Source organism: Leuciscus leuciscus (genome assembly GCF_965113295.1).
Source record: "Leuciscus leuciscus genome assembly, chromosome: 12".
Taxonomy (NCBI): domain Eukaryota; kingdom Metazoa; phylum Chordata; class Actinopteri; order Cypriniformes; family Leuciscidae; genus Leuciscus; species Leuciscus leuciscus.
Window position 1 is genome coordinate 32,358,193 of NC_138736.1, and position 14,538 is coordinate 32,372,730.

General features: G+C 38.9%; 2 protein-coding genes and 1 long non-coding RNA gene across 3 annotated transcripts in view; 1 reads left to right on the forward strand and 2 right to left on the reverse strand.

The window, feature by feature from the left end:
• The window catches only part of psmb8a (proteasome 20S subunit beta 8A), a 100,553-nt gene that overhangs the window by 41,168 nt on the left and 44,847 nt on the right, over positions 1–14,538 (forward strand). The window lies entirely within an intron of this gene.
• Positions 1–14,538, reverse strand: part of LOC309511162 (H-2 class I histocompatibility antigen, Q10 alpha chain-like) — an 80,438-nt gene that overhangs the window by 3,423 nt on the left and 62,477 nt on the right.
• Positions 2,552–10,598, reverse strand: LOC309511220. Its single transcript, XR_014210530.1, has 2 exons — positions 3,596–10,598; positions 2,552–3,565 (listed from the first exon to the last, which is right to left on the reverse strand). It is a non-coding gene; the product is annotated as an uncharacterized lncRNA (long non-coding RNA).

Consider the following 14,538-nt stretch of genomic DNA (forward strand, 5'->3'; position numbering starts at 1 on the left):
GTTATAATATTAATCCAATGACAGTAATAGCCATATTTTGTAAAACAAATGCACTAAAAAATAAAGGAAACTTTCATAATTAGTTTTTTTCCAATTTCTATACTTGAAAGAGATAAGCACATGATCTTTTATTTTGACGCAAACTGCATCAAGCTTTTATTTTGGCGGAAAACATGGTTTACAAACGCCTCTCATTAAATTTCTAGTGAATTGCGGTAATCGTCTTTATATACTGTCTATGTAATCGTCAACTATGCAATGTGGAAATAATCTGTAACTGGGTTTGGGTTCCTACACTCGATCATGACATAGCTTAAGTGTTTTGAAAGTAGTTCTGCTTACCACAGGCTCTACACTTTCTCATCTCTCTCCTGATCCTCCTCACTATCATCATCTGCCACTGGAGCTGATGAAGGGCAGAAAACATATTTTGGCACATTTTACAGTGTCTGCTTTAAGGGCCTGGTTCTATTTTTTCACGCTATTTCTCTGCACATTCCTTGCGTTTCTTCTCCATCTCGCGGACTATTCTGACAGATACACACTGACACTGCTGCACGCTCGCTCACTCGTTTAAAGTTGTGATTGGGCCAGCCCAGTGTCAATCAAGAAAATAACCAATGGGCCGCTGATCTACGTGTTTCCTGGGCTGGTCTGTCAGAAAAAAAACAACTAACGCTGACTTTTTTTTACCACTGCATTACACCGGCACAACCCAGCGCCGCCAATTAAGCAAAACAAAACAAAACGAATGGGCCGCCGATGTACACATTTTATGGGCCGTTAAAAAAATAAATAATAATGTATGAGTATGAGATGTATCGGCCCAAAAAGCACGTCGGCCCACCGGGCAAATGCCCGGTATGCCCGATGGCCAGTCCAGCCCTGTCTATATATATAAAACAATACAGGTATAATCATATTGTATTTGTGCTCTATTGTTTGTTTTATAATTGTTGTAATTGCAGGTCAAGAAGTTTGTTAAAGAGAAGAAGCCAAGCTGTAAATGAGAATGACCACACTCACATGCCATAGTTTCTTTGAGAAATAATCTAAAATCATCCTAATTTCATTCTTAATTGTAATAAACATCCTTGTTAATAAAGCATTGGTCTGTTTTTAATGAAAAAGATTTATGGATTTATTTTCTGGCGAGTGAAGACCCTAAACAGACTCAAAAGTGGGGATCACAGGAGGGACTACATCCGTAGTTCACTCATCTCATGTCTCTCACCTCCATTTGTCCTGATCTTGTCCTCTGTCACACTCTTGTCCTGGTGTTCCACCACACAGCTGAACTTGTTGTTCTTCCACTCATCAGGTTTAACTGTGAGGGTGCTCGTCTTCTGGAAGGTTCCGTCCTCGTTGGGAAGAAGTTCACCAAGATCCACATCCTCATGATGCTCTTGTCCATTCTTCATCCAGGTGATAGTTACTCCACTGGGGTAAAAACCTGTAGCATGACACGTCACTGGAGAAGAGGAAGACTTCTGCAACAGAGACACCTGAGGAGAGACTGGAGAGAGAGAGAGAGAGAGAGAGAGAGAGAGAGAGAGAGAGAGAGAGAGAGAGAGAGAGAGAGAGAGAGAGAGAGAGAGAGAGAGAGAGAGAGAGAGAGAGAGAGAGAGAGAGGAGAGAGAGAGAGAGAGAGAGAGAGAGAGAGAGAGAGAGAGAGGAGAGAGAGAGAGAGAGAGAGAGAGAGAGAGAGAGAGAGAGAGAGAGAGAGAGAGAGAGAGAGAGAGAGAGAGAGAGAGAGAGAGAGAGAGAGAGAGAGAGGAGAGAGAGATAACACACAATTTTGACGTCTTCCCAAACAAGACAATTTTAAAGCACCTGCTTATCCAGATTCTACTCATCTCAAAATTAGACTACTGTCAGTCTTCCTGCAGTATCTGGTCTTCAGTTAAACTTTGTCACATTGAGTCACTAAACACACAAGTAATCTAAGGGTTTTCTTAACTTAAAGGAGTCTGTACAGTAACCTGTACCTGAACACTGAGCTTTAGCCACTACAACACATAATGCCCACTTTAGCTTATACTTTTCTAGCCGGTTCATAATTGACAGGAATAGATTAACATGCTTTTCCTGGATCTTTTGTAGTAAGTCATTAAAAGAATACATTTTAATTCATATTTACAAACAAACCACATGATCTGTATTGCTTAAAATAATCAAAACAATCTACTCTGAAGGAAAGAACACTACAGTATTGTAAGATATCTCAAGTGACAAAGCAATTTTTTACAATGACAATTCTAGTGTACTTTTTTACAGAACACGTAGGGCTTTATAATCGATGCTGGATAAGAACTGATGTACCTTTTCTTTGCAGGCTGCTCTTTCCATACTGCAGGTACTTCTGCAGCCACTCAATGCACTCAGTGCTGTAGTAATTTCTGTTACCCTCAATAAAGCCTTTGTCATTGTTCAACTTCTGTACAGTGGCGGTTCCTTGCTGCACTGGGGAAATATATCTCATTTCCTTAAAATCCAGAGACAGAAGGTCCTCTCCATCATAACCATTCTGCTGGAACGCATCTTTTGCTCCAGTCTCATCATCCCACTCACAGCCGTACATTTCCTGGAATGTGTGCACACCTGAGGAAAAGAGACAGTTCATAAATTAAAATCATCAGTCAATCAGAAAGTCCCAACAAGTCTGAGGCTGCGTTCGAAACCGCATACTTCCCTACTATCTAGTATGGGAAAAAGAGTAGGCGAGCGAAAAAGTATGTACGAATCCAAAAGAGTAGGCGAGAATTACCTGGGTGACGTACTAATTATCGCGAGATTCGGACTTAGGCCGGTGACACACTAGGCTTGTTTGAGATGCGCCTTGCCTCGCCTGAAATGTAGTCGAGAGTAGGCGGCTGCAGTGAGAGGAGGAGTGAAAAAAGCGCAGGCAAGCCGGACAGTTCTCTCTTCTCGCAGTGGATCTGACACCTGTGAGATCAAAGACGGATATCGCGGGATTCACCGGATTCACGCTCGTGCCCAGTGTTGCTAATAAATTGGATGGAATTTAAGTTCTGTTGCTTTTATATGAAAATAAATATAATGAACAAGACACCCAAAGTAGCCTACTTATTTAATTCCATTCCAAATACATGTTTATCAGTCTTTTTTTCTTTAATACAGACATGTGTTTTTTTGTTTTTGTTTTTAATAAAAATTACATTGCATAAACCATAGTGATTGCACTGTTAGGTAGTTTGGGAATATTCACACATAACGTATACACATAAAACATGATATCAGAGTTTTAAAATCAAACATTTTAAAAGAGAACAATACATCACGGTTGTTTAAACCAATGAACATCAAGCTGTGTCGTCAGCAAGTCGTTTCCCATCATGCTTTTGATCAGCGCAGTCAGTGGAGAGCAACTGCGCTCAATAGCATCCAGCTGCAGCCCCGCAGACTCACCTCCGGCTAGACACCAGTGGCTGGACACCAGTAGATGGACAGCCTACGTCATCTCCGTTTTCTCCGTCATTTCCGTTTCGCCGCTAATTTCCGGTTTCACCGCTGGATGGACAGCAATTTTATTTCCTATTTTCACCTCTGGATTGACAGCATATTTAGTTCTCACCTCTGGATGGACAGTATATTTATTGTATATTTTCACCACTGGATAGACATATATTTATTTTATATTTTCACCTCTGGATTGACATATTTATTTTATATTTTCACCTATGGATAGACAGCATATTTATTTTCTGTTTTCACCAGTGGATAGACAGCATTCTTTGCAGGCTTAATTGCACACGTCTTTTCCGTATTGTCATTTTACTTTTATGACTTAAAATATATAATATGAAAGCTGTGTGCAAATTGAAATATGATCTTTATCATATCTCTTTACATAAAACAATTCTCAATAATATACTTAATATTATAACATCAATAATTCATGCAAACTGCATTCACAAGAACCACCTTGAAAATATATATTGTTCAGATCATATCACTATTTTTTGTGACTTAAATTCAGCCTAGATCAATGGACTATAACGTTTTGTCAACTGTCCAGCCACTGGTGTCTAGCAAGAAGTGAGTCTGCGGGGCTGCAGCTGGATGCCTCTCACTGCGCTCGACTGCAAAATCCGACACGTGCGCCTTGCGCTCGCGAGAGATTTTTGACATACGTCAGCATGACATCAGAGCCAGGCGGTCCGCACTCGGACACATTTCTAACCGGCATGCATCTCGCGCTGATCACCGGTGATCGGTTCTGCGCAGATTTTGCTCAACTCAAACAAGCCTAATGGCTGCGTGGCGTGAGCGTGGCGTTTTCCATGTTTTTTTTTTTTGTTTTTTTTTTTATAATTTTTTTTATTAAATGCTTGTAGAAAATAACAGCAAAAAAAATTTAAACAAATAACACAAAAACATTAACAACAGTCATTGTCATTACACAACCATACTCCAGAGACCCTCAGTCCAGACTAAGTTCCTTCAGTCTTTCAGGCCAGATGAATTGCCAAGTCCTTAAACACAGCCACTGTTCTCATAGCTTTTAAGTTTTTAGAGAACTCAATAGACTCAAAGTACATCTTCATTTCATGTTTAAATCTCAAAAAAAGAGGATTGCATTTAGAAAATTTACATTTGTGAATGTGAAATTTAGCTAACAGAAGAATAAGGTTAATAAAATAAATATCACTTTTCTTTTCACCTTCATGAAAACCAAAAATGACATTTCTATATGTTAATTCAAAGTTAGGATTCACATAACATTTGACAAAATCACAAATGTCACACCAGAATGTCACTGTGAAAGAGCAGTTCCAAAATAAATGTAAAGTAGTTTCAGGTTTCTCTGAACAAAAAGAACAGAGGGTATCAATGTCATTCTTAAGTCTTTTGAGAAAGCACTTATCTGGGTAAAACCTATGAATTAATTTTAAGCTAATTTCTCTCGTTTTGTTAGTTATCAGGTATTTGTGAGGTAATGTCCAAACTTTTTTCCATGGAATATCACTTACAAAACCATTCCAATAAGAAATTACATAAGGCACAGAGACAGACTCCTCCTGAAACAAGACTCGAATTTTCTTATTGTTTTTGGATTTAGATGAAGAAAGGCATTGTTTACCTATAAATGTCTTACAGAGATCCACTGAGCGACAGAGAAATGGAAAAGAAAATCCTTTATAAAGCATGATAACTCCTTGTGGCACTGCATCAGCCACGATGGCAAACTCTTTTGGAGTAACAGGTATTCCATGCTTTACCAAGAACTCAGAATAATTACAAATTGAACCATTTTGATTGAAAAGTTGAGATACAAAAATAATTCCATTACTAACCCAATTATCAAAGAAAAGAGATTTATGTTTATACAGTAGGTCCTTATTATTCCAAATTATATAAGAGTGAGGAGTAAAATTGTGTTTAAAGATGAGGGACCAAGCTAATAACATTTGCCTATGAAAAAGGGATAATTTAACAGGGATTTTCATTATGCTATAATTACAGGTTAATAAGAATTTTAAACCCCCTAGTTTGGAAAAAATAGCATTAGGGATCAAATTCCAGATAGATGCAGGCTTATTGATGAAGTTTTTTATAGAGTTTATTTTAAAGGTGTGGTTTAAAGTAGTAAAGTCAAGAAAGTTTAACCCCCCCTTCTCAATAGTTTTATAAGTACAGATTTTCTGACAAAATGAGTTTTATTCTTCCAAACAAAGTTGAGGAGCATGGTATCAATTTTTTTAAGAATGGCGGTGTCAACACTCAAAGAAAGAGCAGCGTATGTTAAGCGTGACAAGCCCTCAGCTTTGGCTAGTAAAATTCTTCCCTTTAACGACAGATCTCGCTGGAGCCATATATAAAGTTTTTTCTGTGTACTCTCAATTAGTGGATTAAAATTTACAGAGCATCTTTCTAGTTCATTTTTTGTTATAATAATACCTAAATATGATACCTGATCTCTAATTTGAATATTACAAATTTGTGACAAATTACACTCTTTGATGGACATGAGTTCACATTTTGAAAGGTTCAAGACTAAGCCTGAAGCTTTGGAGAATTGCTGGATATATTCTAATGCTAACGGAACTTGAGCAGCATCATGCAAAAAAAGAGTGGTATCATCAGCCAACTGACTGATGAGTATCTGTTTGTCAGCAATAGAGATACCACGAAGACCACTATTAGAAACATAAGATGCAAATATCTGGGAAACTAGTAAAAACAGATAAGGGGATATTGGACACCCTTGTCTAATACCACGTGACAAATAAAATCTAGGAGAAGTACCGTATTTTAATTTGATTGTACTATTACAATTATAATAAAGGGTTCTTACAGCCTTGCAAAAATACTCACCGAAACCAAACTTTTGTACTGACTTAAAAATAAAATGATGCTCTACGGAGTCAAAAGCTTTATAAAAATCCAGGAAAAGAATAAAACTATTGTGTTCCACCAAATTGCTATAATCAAATAAATCTAAAACTAATCTAATGTTATTCATTATGTGTCGGTCTCTCATAAATCCAGACTGAGTCTCATCTATAACGCTATCCAAACAATCTTTAAGTCTTTTAGCAAATATTATGGCAAAAATTTTATAATCGTTGTTAAGGAGTGTGATGGGCCGCCAATTGTCCAAATTAGTAAGATCTTTCTTTGGTTTAGGAATTAGTGTGATGATACCCTGCGTTAACGTAGGAGGTAGAGCTTCTTTATCAACACTCTCTTTAAAAACATTTGTTAAAAAAGGAGAAAGTTCATTAGCAAATAATTTGTACAGCTCAGCTGTAAGTCCATCACATCCTGGGGATTTATTGTTTTTCAAGCTCTTGATGGCGCTTTGTACTTCCTCATGAGTTAAAATTCCATCACAACACATTCTATCACTGTCCGAAATAACTTTAACATTATTAACTGTATCCAGAAACAAATTCGACATCTGCTCTGTACATTTTGAGCTATACAGATTTTTATAAAAATTGGCACTGAAATTGGCTATATCCTTTGGATCTTCTATAATTTTGCCATCAACAGATAATTTCTCAATTGTAGAAAGGGTAAAATTTCGTTTTTCAAGCTTAAAGAAATACGCAGAATTGAGTTCACCTTCTTCGAGCCATTTTTTCCTGGACCTTATATAAGCACCCCTAGCCTTCGATAAATATAAATCATCTAATTTAGTTTGCAAAGCTGCAAGTTCAGATTTCTCCTCCAAAGATAGACAACTAAAATTATGGGTTTGAGATAATTTCATGATCAGGCTGTCCTCAAGAACTCTTCTCTTTTTAGCTAAGACCGCTCCAACGTTTCTTAAGTAAACTCCAATTTGAAATTTTAGTAGCTCCCAATTAGTACAAAAAGAATTTTGAATTTTGGCTGCTTTCCAATATTGAGCAATTAATTCTTTAATTTGATCAATTACATCTGGTAATTCTAAGAGTGAACTGTTGTTTCCACAAAGAGGATTTTCTATGGCCTGGTGCATAATCTGCCGTCAAAGGGGTATTAATAAAGATAGTTTTATGATCAGTCAAAGGGGTATATTGTATGCCAACATTTAAATCAAAATTGGACATACATTTTGATATGAGCCAATAATCAATTCGAGATTGACTAGACCCACTTTTGTTGGCCCAGGTAAACTCCACATTGTTAGGGTATCTTTCTCTCCAAATGTCCACCAGTTCAAACTTATTTATTAAACCTAACAATGCCGGGCTAAGACAATCAGTCCCCTTTGGTGGATATCTATCCAAATAATTATTTAATGATACATTAAAGTCTCCTCCTAGTATGAAAAAAGCATTAGGGAATTTATTCGACCAATGTGTGAGTTTCTCATCTAACTTATCATAGAAACATTCATTATCCTGAGACGTATTGTACCCGTATATATTGCCCAGAATTATTGTTTGTTGGTTAAGTGAAATCACTAATAAATGAAAGTGGCCCAAACTATCTGAATCTGAACCTAATATATCCCCATTAAACGTATTTCTCAAAATGCTTACTCCAGCAGAACGTTCAGTGCCATGAGAACTCCAAATATCATTACCCCACTGAGATTTCCACCATTTGTAATCATCTTTAGTAGAATGACATTCCTGAAGAAAACAAAAATCTGACTTGTGTTTTTTAGCAAACAAAAAAAGAGCTTTCCTTTTGACACTATCCCTGAGGCCTCTGGCGTTAAAAGATACCAATGACAATGACATAAACAACGAACAATATAAAGAGAAAAAAAATCAAGCTAAGTAACTGAATGAACCACTCGTTCAACTCACTTTCCTCAAAAAGTGCAAACAACCACAAGAAAAAAACTGCCCACCCGGTACTTAAGTGTTATTTAAGTTCAGAAAAATAATAATAATAAAGGTTAAATTTAAGTTTTTGTTTTCAAGTAGTAACCATTTCAAAGCATAACGTAAAGAGGAGGGAAAAAATAATAAAATAATGTTTATCTGTGTTTAAGGAAGATATTAATATAAAGTAGTCTACTGCTTAATACCATGAAGATAATATGTATTTAGGGCAAAAAGAAACCATGGTTTGAATTTAAGAATTCATTCCCCTGCAAAAAAAAAAAAAAAAAAAAAAAAAAAAAAAAAACCTAAGCAGATCGCACGTGAATCATTGAAAGAAACGGTTGCATATGAATAAACGTTACTACTAAGTAGGTTTGTTGGCTAAATCTTTAGCAGACAGTCTTTTACCCTCGATGACAGCGAAGGGACCGTGAAAGCCAGCCCTCTTCCCTTCCCTCCTCGCCCTCTCTACTGTCGGCCACAGAAGAGTCCTTGCATCCTTATCTTTCTGCGAGAGATCTTCGAAGACCTTAATCTTCTTCTCCCTGAGCAAGTCGGACGTTTTGGCGTCTTTCCAAACTGTGTCCCGTTGGGAACGCGATGAGAAAAGGACAATTATGCGACGGGAGGACTTTTCTGCAGCAGAACGAGGCCCCAGTCGATGAGCGATGTCAATTCCGAAGTGCAGATCAGCAGCGATGCTTGGGGAAACCTGGCTAAAGAGGTCGATGATTATCCGCTTCACGTTCTCTCCTGAATTCTCCGGAATACCAGCGACACGCAGATTCCACCTTCTCTTGTAAGCATCCAAATCGTTACACCTATCACGAAGTTCAACGTTTTCTTTCTCCAGTTTTCCGATTTTCTTTTGCATCTCGTCAGATTTTTCATTCAAACACTTCACCTGTTCACCGTGGAATTCGAGAGAGCTGATTATCTGTTTAATAGAGTTCGAATTCTCAATCACCGTCTTTTCAACTCCTTGAATTCGGCGCAAAGTTTCTTCGTGCATGGCCTCCATTCTCTGCATAAATCTCATTAGCATAGTATCACTCACCACTGGACTATCAGAACTCGGTTTGCTTTTTTTGGCAGGATTGGGTTCAGGTGTATCTGGTAAAGGCATGAAACCATCAGACTGTCCAGCAACTGTCTCCATATCATTGCTTAGAGTTCTCCTTGCATAACTATGCATAGCTAGATGAGTTTCTTCTTTCTCTTCCATATTCTCAAGTCAGTGCATTAGTTGTAGCAAAAGCACGTGCTTGCACGTCGATAGCTAGCTTGGAGAGAAAAGGTACGTGCGTCTGAAAAGTTTAACAAAAATATTTACAAAGAAAAAAGTCTGTTAAAGTGCGGCTATTCGAAATTATTTCTGAACATGACCAGTTTAAAAGTAAAACCAGGATTTGAGCAAAAGTTTTTAAGAGCTACTGCAAAACCGTCTTGTCACGACGCCATCTTGGCCTCGTCCCTGGCGTTTTCCATGTCTTTGCACACCAGAAGCGTGTCTGACGCGGCGCTGCTGCTGCTAGGTGACATATGATAAGCCTCATTGGTGATATATTTGACATATGGGGAGAGAGTTGTGGAAGGCCTATACTTCATGTTAAACATAAATATATAGCAGCAAAGACAACGTCGGCAGTGTTGACGGCAGTATAGGCTATAGAATATTTCGTTCTGTATTGACAGGTGCAGTATTTGAAAATCAATAATATTTTTTTTAAATTGCATTTATATTTGCATTTATGTCAAACCCTAGACTTTCAAACATCAAAATTACATTTATTAATATGTATTCGTGTCAAAATGTCATATAAACATCTTTTCCTATTCAATTTTGCTTGGAAACGCTTCCAAGACGCTTGCGTGTCGCGTGAAAAATAGGCGTCGGTTCTATTTCTAGCATGCACGCGTTTTCCGCGCGGCTCGAGCCGCGCCTGAGACGCGCGGTACACGCGGGCAGTGTGCAAGCTCTAACCTGTTAACATGGGAGCCGAAATAAAAACGGACACGCCACGCAGCTGAGACGCTTACGCCACGCATCCAGTGTGTCACCGGCCTTAAGTGCGTTCGAATATGCCTACTTTCCTACTATATAGTAGGCAAAAACAGTACTTGAAGGAAGCAGTACGTTCGAAACATCAGTATTCATAAAAGAGTAGGCGAGAAGTTCCCGGATGGCTTACTGCTTCCGGGCAGATTTTCGAGTGCTCAACCGATGGATACTCTTCTATCCCAGGAGGCCACGCGAGAGGAAACGTCATTATCAAACATCGCAGAGATCGGCGACGCGGGTGCTTTCAAATGTGAGTAAACACGGTTCCTTGCAGTAACGTGCAGTGATATCTTGTCATGGGTAGGCTTGCAATTCTGACTTTATAACATGCAATTGCGTACCGTTACGGTAGGGCCGGCCCAGCTATCGGTAGGCGCCGGCGGTGCCGCGGCGGTAGCCTTCCTGAGAAAACGTTTTGGAAAAGACGGACCCAACCAACTCTATAGGAGGGGAGGGGAGAACTCCCTCACATGGTACAACCCATGCAGAGGCTGCGCGTTGCGGTGTCAGAATGCAGAACGTGTGTAACTAACGTGACAAATGTGAAAAAAAATTCACATTTTTCGTTGTCGTCGTCAAATAAATTCTCCCGATTACCCACCCCGGGCCTGTTGACAGCCAACGCTAGGCGCCGCTAGATGCTAAGTATCGGGAAGCGCGGATTGAGTGAGAGCGAGTGGATCACGTGACATGAAGCAAGCTCGGTCTCTGCCTCAATGTTGATAATTCAAGACAGCATGAGAACTGACTGCGCATGCGCAAATCTACGTAAACTACGTCCTATGGACCAAAGAGCAGGGGGTCAATGTTTCGGAAAAAACTGAAGCTTCCCCGGGCGCCGCCATTGATTAGCGGACCATCACCTGCTGTTAGCATTTCATTGACTCCCATTCATTTTGGCGTCACTTTGACAGTGAATAACTTTACATCTGAGGTGTTTAAAGACTCCATTTGTCCATTATTTATTCCTAAAGAAACACGAAAATGTATAAAAGGCTCCATTACCTTGTATCTTACTTTATGGCCCCGTAGAAGCAGTTTTTGTACAAATAGGCTAACGATTGCGTCATAACCACGCGACTCTCTGTTGCACAGTAGAGAGATTACCGTATGGACAGGAGGAGAAGCTCGCAGGCAATCGGGGGGACGTGGAGGCAAAATGACAAAATTATGAATCATAATACTTGCAAATACAAGCAAAAGTTGCTCCTGCTCCTAGCTCATGGACACCTCCTACTAACACTCTCCGTCTCTGCAAGTTTCGGAAGGGAATGATTCAGATTTCTCTTGGCACAGCTACTAGAAGACAGACGGGTTGCTCACGTCACATCTACGTCGTCAAGCTCAGTTTGAGTCTGCGCAGTACGCTCGACCATCAGGAAATGAGAGCTTCTAATTGACTTCACTTTTCTCCATTGAAGTCTATGGGGTCGCTGTGTCCATTTCTTTTACTGTCTATGCCAAAGAGGCACTGCTAACCTCTGCCTCAATGGCCATTTCCTTGAATTTCCTGCATGAAACAATGGTTTTAGGAGCAAACAATGGCAAAATGAGTATATTATATGTGTATTCCTGAAAATTTTTGTTACAAAAATTTATATTTGGAATAAAATAAATGCAATTAATAATGTGGTGAATTAATAAAGCTCTTGGAATTAATAAATGTAATGTCAACATTTCCTTTGGTGAGGCACTGCCTACCCTGACCGCACGTCCCTTCCTTGTGTTAAAGTTGCATGTGTTGAACTACTGTAGAGTAAACTGTTGAATTGTTGAAGGTGTAAAGACGTTACACAGTATAGTATAGTTGTGATTTTGCTGTAAAAACACGTTTTATTATGTGTATAACGTTAGCTAACAGGGGAGCTCCAGTAAGGACACGTAAGTTACGTCTCTAATGTGGATTTACATAAACCATATACATCTTAAAGACGCTTATTTTAAATGTCTATTTACATCTGACAGGAAAATCTTCAGTAAGTATTGCAGAAGAGCACATCACAACATGAAATAGACATCTGAGTGATGAATGTGTTCTATTATGTAGAACAAATCTATAAAGTAACTAAACATAAGTTATCTATTTTATTTGTCCATTACTGTTGATAAATTGAGGAACATTTATGTTGGATAAAAAGTTAAAACAACCTCAACATGTAAATGTAGTGTTGAGCTCATAAATCACAGAGGTAATGTGAATCTTGTTCATCAACAGGGTCAGATGAACAGATGTGTGTTTATCCAGTGGAGAGTGGCTCATGAAGCTGAATGCTGCCATCAAAGGCTTTGAGTGAGTATACTACAGAAATGAATAACAACAACTATTTCAATATTAAGTTATAGTTTATTTTAATTATTGTAATTTCAAACAGAGCTATTACAGCACTTTTCTGATTCTTGATTTCTGTGCATTTGCTGCACAGCTTTTGTGGTGGAGCAGGACCTGCAAGGAAAGATGATGGCGGCATTTGTGAAAAAAAGCGTTTTTGTCTTCTAAATAATACTGAAATCAAATGACATTGTGCGGTTAAAATGACTGCTTTTGTGTTATGTTTGTGCATTTTTGTAGGATCTGAAATGTCAGCAGGCTGGTGTGAGCACTGAGGATGAGGAGCCCAGAGCTGAATCCTGGAGATGGTGCCATGGATGAGACCCTCCATCACTCCACCAGCCCTTACGAGACCCTCCATCACTCCATCTGCCCTTACGAGACCCTCCATCACTCCATCTGCCCTTACGAGACCCTCCATCACTCCACCTGCCCTTACAAGACCCACGAGACCCTCCATCACTCCATCTGCCCTTACGAGACCCTCCATCACTCCATCTGCCCTTACAAGACCCACGAGACCCTCCATCACTCCATCTGCCCTTACGAGACCCACGAGACCCTCTATCACTCCACCTGTCCTTATGAGACCCTCCATCACTCCACCTGTCCTTATTGCCTCAGATTGTGAAGCACAACACATCACGCAACAACCTCCGGCACGAAGGCACGTCTCACCTCTGGCGGTCAGCTGATTCATCAGAATAAAGCCGCAGAATGGGAACCGCTGTGTTGAGATGGCAGAAGGATGTGGGGTTCAGCGCCTGTAGTCTACATACATGATTGTAGTTTGAATAAAGCTTTGTTTCATGTGTTGACTTTTATATGCATTTGTTTATTGTGTGATGGTGACTTTCATTAATTCTTTTACTAATTTATTAATATTTCTCATTGTTGTCAGTAAATAAAATATAATTATTTAATTAATGCTTTATTTAAAGGGATAGTTCACTTTGAAATAAAATGTTGGTATGTTTTAGCTTACCTCAAGGGCATCCAAGATGTAGGTGTCTTTTTTTCCGCAAGTGATCTGAGGGCGCGCGCGCATCCTGCTGTGTGACGTGTGCGCAGACTGGAGCATAGATATATACACTAGATGTCTCCAAGTCACTAGATAAATGAATTAAACGTGTCGTTCAGATCTTTTAAGTTGTTGCGCGTGTGATAACCGCGTCGTAGGTCACATGATAACGTCAACATGGCAGATGTCGGGTTCGCATTCATACTCAACGAGATCTGGCTATTAAGTACCTACTCTTGTAAGTACTTATTGAAATTAAGTACTTACTCATTGAGTATGCGGTTTCGAACGCAGCCTGACTCAAAATCAAATAAATCTGACTGAACATATTTTTTTGTATTTAGCCTCCATTCTATAAATTTTTTTATAAATAAATAATATTTTAGCCGAGTCGTGAATTTATTATGATGAGATTAAAAGACCAGATACTGAGAAATAAAACAAAGACAATAAACAAACAACATGGATTTATATTGTGATGTCTTCACTGGTTCCACAAAAGAGCATTCAAGTCTTTGAAAGTCCCACAACAATGGTAAAACCTGAATTTATTTTTTGATATTGTGGGGACATTTTTAGGTCCCGTTAGAGAAAAAAATTATAACCTAGATGAGTAATTCTTTGTTCAAAAAGCTTGAAGTTTGAAGCAGTTTGAAGTTTGAAGGTTTTAACCCTCTGGGCTCTGGAAGTGTTTTGACATGTCCTGACATTTGTGTTCTCAGACAGACAAATAAATAGATTGCTATGTATTTACTATAGTGTTCAGTTTGGTTTCAAGGGCATTGCTAGCCGTTGCTAGGATGTTCTGGATGGTTTCTAGGTGGTTACTATTGTG